At 46.9% G+C, this 7,304-nt stretch overlaps 1 protein-coding gene across 1 annotated transcript in view; it reads left to right on the top strand.

Annotated features, from left to right (window-relative positions):
• Window positions 1-4,477: 4,477 nt before the first annotated feature.
• The window catches only part of LOC147731271 (transient receptor potential cation channel subfamily M member 8-like), a 416,422-nt gene continuing 413,595 nt past the window's right edge, over window positions 4,478-7,304 (top strand). The window contains exon 1 of the mRNA XM_086954174.1: window positions 4,478-4,726. The gene's annotated coding sequence lies outside the window, so the exon portion shown is untranslated. The remainder of the gene's footprint in view (window positions 4,727-7,304) is intronic.

The following is a 7,304-nucleotide window of genomic DNA, read 5'->3' as shown; positions in this document are numbered from 1 at the left end:
TGGCTCTCTGTAGTTAGGCTTTCCTATGCTTATTTCTTCTGTTCAAAATCAAGCGCTGGGATGCTTCCGAGTAGCCATGCGCTATAGAAAAACCTTTTCAATTCAATTCAATTTGTAGATAGGACTTCGATATTTTTGCTCTCTATATTTTTACTTCGATATTTTTTGTATTCTATATTTTTGTATTCTATATTTTGTCAGTGATCCTGTCTTCGATAAAACCCTCATCAGAAGACTATACATGGTTGCCATGAAAGAAACCTCTCCTTTGACTGCAGTGGTGAGGAGCAGCGGACTAATTGTGGTAGCATATGCTGACGACACACAGTTAGTCGTGGCACTATCTAATGACCTCTTGCAGGACGCGCTCAAATTTAGGGAGGACCTTACAGCCATAGCAGACTGGATGACTACCAAATGCTTCCAACTGAACGCGAGCAAATCAGAGATCCTGCTGGTAGGGAGAGATGTTGTACTATGGAGTGAGCAATGATGGCCATCTACTTTGGACCGCCACCTGTCCCTAAGCAGGTAGTAACAAATCTGGGAGTCTGGGTGGACTCCGCCCTTACCTTTCAGGCCCAAACCAAAGTGGTAGCCGGGACTTGCTTTGGACTTTTATGTGGGCTTAAGCCACTGCTAGGCTTTTTCAATCCCACTACCCGCAAGGTCATCTTCCAGGCCGGTATTCTCTCTTGGTTGGATTATGCTAGTTCACTTTTTTTGGGGACGAACAAAGCTGAGATTCTCCGCCTTCAAAGGGTGCAAAATGCAGCTGCCCCGACGTTACTTGGTCTGCCGAGAACAAGTCTTACAACTAGCGCCATTCATAGACTGCACTGGCTGCCAGTGGCAAAACGCATTGAGTTTAAAACCCTCTACATTGCTCACAGAATTTTGAATCTGCAGGCTCCAGATATCCTGGCGAATCGCCTCTCACGCTATGTACCCACTTGCCGCCTACACTCATTGGGTCAACACTTGGCTGTTGCCCCAAGGATGAGAAAGGTCAGAGCAGGGGGGCGCTCTTTCCGTGTTCTTGCTGCTAAACTCTGGAACTCTCTCCCTGTGAGCCTTAGGAGCATCAGCAATCATGCTCAATTTCGCAAAGTCATTAAAACCTATCTTTTCGCCGTTTGAGGGGCCTCTGGCACTCGCTCCACGGCTGCAGTAACAGCGCTGGGACACCCCTCTGCTGGGGCAGCTGTGCGCTATATAAATCCGCTAAAATAATATAACATAACAACCACCACCAGAACCAACATCACCAACTGGATGACCAGGGTATCAAAATGGATGCATACCAAATGACTGAAGCTCAACTACGTCAAGACGGAAGTACTGGTCTTCAGCAACAAGTCCTCCCCGGAGTTAGGACCAACACCCACACCCATATCCACAGACCATGCAAGAATTCTAGGGATCACAGGAGACGACAAGCTCAACATGATGGCTCAAGTCAATGCAATGTGCACCTCCTGCTTCCACAACCGATGCATTCTGCGAAAAATCTTCAAATGGTTCCCTCAGAACACCAGACGGACTGTCACACAAGCACTCATCACCAGTAGGCTGGACTATGGCAACACTCCCTACGCAGGAGTCTCCAAACACCTCTTACACAGACTCCAGACCATCCAGAACACCGAGGGGAGTCATACTTGACCTCCCACTTTGCACCCATATCACACTGCTCCCCATTCACAAGCCCAGCCAATTCAAACTTCTCACGCACACAAAGTCCTACACAACACAGGACCTGAACACCTAAACAGCCATATATACTTTCACCAACCCACTAGTCACCTAGGTTCTGCCTCACTCTCACTCGCACACCGTCCACATCCACAAAAGCAAAACTGGAGATCACTCATTCTCCTACTTCGCACCCAAGACATGGAACGACATCCGTCAAGACATCAGAGCCTCCCCCTCCCATCTTGAGTTCCACAAGAAGTTGAAGACCTGGGTCTTCAGAGAAGCACCTTGGGAACAAACACGTACACACCTTGCCCAAGTGAGTGGTACCCTCTCGGGTGATTACTGCACTATACAAATCAACATAACATAAGAAGAATAGAGCTTTAGTGGTTTTAAATGTGCCGCTGTGTTGAATATACTCATTGTCTTGTGAACATGTTGACCGTTGTCATTAGAGTCACCGCAGTTGATGTCCAAGTCACCTAGGAAGATGGTGGTTTCAGAGAAGAATAGGTCATTCAAAAGGTGTAGAACATTATCTGTCTCCCATCATAGTATATGAACATTTGAACAATATCTGGTAAATTGTTCTTAAATGCCACTGCTGTAACTCGTTTAGTTTCTTCTTGCTGTTAGGCTGCTTTATATCGCACTGTCTCATCATCTTACTGCATGGATCCTTTTGCTATTATTACAATTATAACTTAGTTTAGCAGGTCCTCGTTTTCACTGTTTGCTATTGAAAAAACAAAATTAATAATTTAATAAAGAGTTTTGAACCAAAACGAATGGAGACGGGAAAAGAGAGAAAAAGAGGGAGAGGAAAAGGGAAAGTGAGAAAGAAAACGACACCGAGGAATGCACTGTGTACGAATGACACTTTAGACTTAGAGGGAGAGAAAGACAGAGGTAGAGAAAACAGAGACATGAAGACAGAAAAGAAGAGGATAACAACTGAGTGAAAGAGAAGTAGAGTTAAGTACAAAGAAGTAAAAAAGAGGAGTGAAGAAGAATGACTGATAACTAACTGAAAGAGATGAGAGTGGAGAAAGACATTTTTTTAAAGGAGACGTGAAACCATGCCACCTGAGAGGTATAGTGCACCTTAATTTAGAGTCGCCTTGAAGAATTGTTATGTTGTTTCCACTTAGCGGGTGTGATCATGCCCCTGGGGCCTCTCAATGCTCTCTCTCTCTCTGAGGGGCGCTCAAGCAGCCGAGGGACGGCGCACAGCTCTCTACTAACAGCTTTCAAAGTCTGAGATTGAGACCTGTCCAGCCTCCAAGTGCGCCATATCTGCCGGCTGTACTTGCCCGAAGCCGTCTCTGCTCTGCGCCTCCTCAGCAGCGGGAGACGGGGACTGGACCCCGGCAGCGGAGGGCACCAGAACTCATAGCGGATCCGGGCCCCAACCTGCTACCAGGAGGTGTGACCGTCACAGCATCTCCAGCGAGCGGAAAAGACAACAACGGGTAAACGAGTTTTTGGTTTTACTTGGGTATTTTCAGTGCACGCGCCAGACTTTCAGAGGCCCCCGCGTGCCACGCATGTTTTTACTGGTCTTACCTGTCTGCAGAATTTACACTCTGTGAGCCCGGTGCACGCACTCCAAGAAGGGATGTTTCAGGGGAGAGGGCGTGGGGTAGCGACGGCCCTCTAGTTTAAGTGCACAGGAAACGTTTCACCTGCAGGCCTAGCTACGTAACATTAACTTACACAACTCTGCCTGTGTCTGTGGAAACTGTCCACTGTCTGTGTCTGTGGAAACTGTCCAGAGGCGCAAGTAGAGCCAACATTTCGGGAGGAGCTACTAAAAATGTCGGGGTGGGGGGTCATTCTTCCAGCAACAGGCAGAGTGGAGACGCAGGGGCTCTCGGGGGGCAACGAATCCTAGTTAAGGGTAACACGTGCTATATGAATGCAAACCTTTCTTCTCCTTTTATCCCACCGCCGCTATCCTTCTCACTCCAAATAACTGACTAATATCCCACTGAGATTACTTTCATATTTCACCATACTAATTCGCCACTAATCCTTTATGGGCTTGCGGAGTAGGCGTAGCATGCTTCAACACGCCATCAGGGGTAACAATATAAATACAAACCTTTGTCCTCCTCTATCCTTCTGCTATCATTCCAAATCCAAATAACTGACTAACCTATCCACCACTTAAAATGTACTTGCATGTTTCACTATACTAATTCAACACTAATCCTCTATGGGTCCCGGAGTAGCGAGCTATTCACCGAAAAAGCGCTTCGACGCCTCGTCAGGGTAGTAAGCGCTATATAAATGCAATTACAATACAATACAATAAAGCAGCTCAAAAACTGTATGTGTGTGTGTGCCCGGGATGGGGGGGGGGGGGGGGGGAGGGGGCTGAAGCCCTTGTAGCCCAATGGGGGTTGCGCGGCTGAAACTGTCAGTTTAGGAATAAAGACACTCGTCCTACTCCCCTCACAGAAAGCACGCCTCTCCTGCTTCGTGGTCAGCGTGGCATATGAGCAGGCACGGGTTTGCAGGTGTAAAAGTGGTCCTGCAAGTTGGGTAACGTGAAGCTTTCTGACAGGCACGCACAGGGTGGAATGTGGCTCCGGGCTTCGTTAGTCTGCTGCAGGGGTTCCACGGTGCAGACAGTTGCGGCTGCCAGCTGTCGAGGCCAAGGGTGCACACGGGCTCTGCTGCCGAGGTTTCTGCTGTCGAGGTGCTCACAGGTTCCTCTGTCGAGGAGCAGACAATCTCTGCTGCCTGCTGTCCAGCTCCGTGGGTTCAGACAGGTCCTGCTGTCGAGGTTCAACTGTACAGATAGCGGCTGTTGCCTTCAGCCGAGTACCCCGGGTGCCAGCAGTCACTGCAGTCTGCTGTCGAGGGCCCAGGGTGCAGGCAGGAGCTGCTGCTTTCTATCGATGACCCATGGTTCAGCAGTCAGCTGACTGCTGTCCAGGACCCCTGGTGCAAGAAACTCCTGCAGTGGCAGACGTGGACCAAAGATGCAAGCAACCAATACAGTCTGCCCACAGTGACAGTAAGTGCAGGCAGTAACTCCTCTCGGCGGGCTTTCAAACCTGCACCATTGGCGTTCATTGGGGAGATGGCTCCAGGCTTCTCCACTGAGAGCTCGTGAGCCACTGTTAGCTCTCCAGATACATGTAAGTAGCTCTCCTGTGAGCCGCTCAGCCTACTAAATTAGACGACTGTGCTTGGTGGGATAATATATGCACTCCAACAGTGAAAAGTGTGTATTCGAGAAAATATTTTCGGAATTTTTAGAACTCATAATCTCAAAAACATATGCAAAAATGATCTTTGAATGATAAATCTTGTGGTGCTTGGGAGACTTATTACTAATATTTTTAGGCTGTAAGACGCAGAGGTATTCCAAATCGACAGCATTTGTTTAATTTGCATTCCTTCCAGCAACCTTACCTAATGCATTCTTGTTTGATATAGTCACCATTGCATCACTAGTAATATTAGTAGCTGGTGATGATCTTAAATAAACATAAGAAGCTGTTATGACCGAAAAGGCTACAGAGGAGACAACAAATGCACTGGGTACCCGGCAAAGTGGGGAGAAGGAGGCTGACACTTTGCAGAAGTTACTGGCGGTGTAGCTGGTGAATGAAGGCAGGTAATGGGCAATGGACATTGAGGGATGGGCAGGACTGATAGAGGCTAGCACTGGGCACGTTATTTGGGAGGAAGGCGGTACATTGTACCAGGTTAGAGCAGATTGCTCAAGGGGAGCTGGAGATGCTTGAAAGCAGTTGATAGGGAGAGCCTTTGCGATTGATAGAAGAGGAAGCTGGAGAACTGGAGACAGTAGGGATGGATGGAGTCAAGGAGACCTGTGTTTGGAATTGTGGCTGATCGAAGTGAGGAGGTGTCGGGGAGGCTCTTGCTCGACCTCATTTTCCCCAATATCTATTTGTAAAGTATACAGATTAAATTGCCAATTGGAACTTCGGAGGATAGTTTGAATCTGATGACGTAGCAAGCACGGAACCCAAGTCTAGGCACACCCTTCCCAGTTAGGGCAAAACATGCAAAAAGGACAAATGATGGACAGAATGCTGAACAAATCAAACATTCACCCCCAGTCACAGATCTGGGTTGAATCCATCATCGTTCTTTAGCTTACTTCCCCATTCCACTTTAGACCCAAACACATGCAAATCAGTCTTGACCCTGTTCCTCATTGGAACAGTCCAGCCCAAACTGCTAGGCCAGGTCCTCCCTGGACCTGAAAAAAGCATCTTCGGACCAGTTTCGGGGTATCACCCCTCATCTGCCAGGCTAGTTTGAATCTGGTGACGTAGCAAGCACGGGACCCTTGTCTAGGCACACCCTTCCCAGTTAGGGCAAAACATGCAAAAAGGACAAAGGATGGACAGAATGCTGAACAAATCAAACATTCACCGCCAGTCACTTATCTGGGTTAAATCCATCGTTTTTTTCCCAGTGTACTAGCTTCCATCCTCTTGCACTATATTCTTTTTTTTTACATTAAAAAAAATTGTTAAGATTTTGTCACAGCACAGAAAAGACCAATTTACCATACATTATATACATTACCCATCCCAAAGTGCACTATTGAGACATGCCCAAAAAAAATAATAATTAGGAAAGACATCATATAGAAAACGAAAAAGGGAAAAATAATTAGAAAAGGTACATAAATGAAAGAACAACATCACGCCTAAGTTGTATTTTAAGGCCCTCTTTCCACTGGTCAATGGGTCTCCAAATTCTGCTCCCAAGTAATTTTTCCTTTTTCCCTTTCCTTGCATAAATTCCATTCTCTAGATTAAAGACAGCAAACAGCCTGGCTAACCACTGATGTAGCATGGGGGGCACTTTGTCTAGCCATGTCTTAGCAATACACATTTGCAGGACAGACATGGCCACAAATAAGAATTCCTCGTGAGGCCCCTCGGAGCCTACATTAACTCCAAGAATGATCTAAACTGATGAGAGGGTACTTCTTATTCCCAAGGACCTGTCAAGAAACAGCTCAACTGCTCTATGAAGTGTGAACAACTGCGGGCAGGTAGCAAAAATGTGAATTATGTCTGCCTCCATGGAACCAAAGTGAGGGCAAGTAGTACCTGATGTACCCCCCCACTGAGCAATCCTTGCAGGTGTATGATATAGGGAGTATATCGTCTTTTAAATGCTGGGCCTGCAGTGCGGCTGAGCAAAGTATTGTCCGTCCCAAGTCGAGTGAGTCCTGAAAATGATCCTGATCAGTACCTAGTTTCTCTGCCCATTTTGCACCATATTTCCCTAGATCATCGGGCTTATCTGCGACGAGTTCTGCATAAAATCTACGAATAGTACAATCTCCCCCGCTTTCAATAATATCCAAGATTTTATTATTACTGAACCCTAATGCCCACCGTGTTTATTGGAGATAAAACTTTGTACCTGCAAATATTAAAAAAAACTCCTCCTATCAATACCACAAGTGGCCTGCAGTTCCCAGAACCGAAGTACCCCGCTGGGGCCCATCAAGTCATCTAATTTCTGAATTCCATGTTCCCCCCAATCCACCATCACTGGATCCCTAAATATCTCCTCTGGAAGGGATGCTTTTATAATAA

This window comes from Lissotriton vulgaris, chromosome 2_1, assembly GCF_964263255.1.
Source record: "Lissotriton vulgaris chromosome 2_1, aLisVul1.2, whole genome shotgun sequence".
In the NCBI taxonomy this organism is placed as follows: Eukaryota; Metazoa; Chordata; class Amphibia; order Caudata; family Salamandridae; genus Lissotriton; species Lissotriton vulgaris.
The sequence above is the reverse complement of the archived record's forward strand: the minus strand, read 5'-3'. Positions and strand labels throughout refer to the sequence as shown.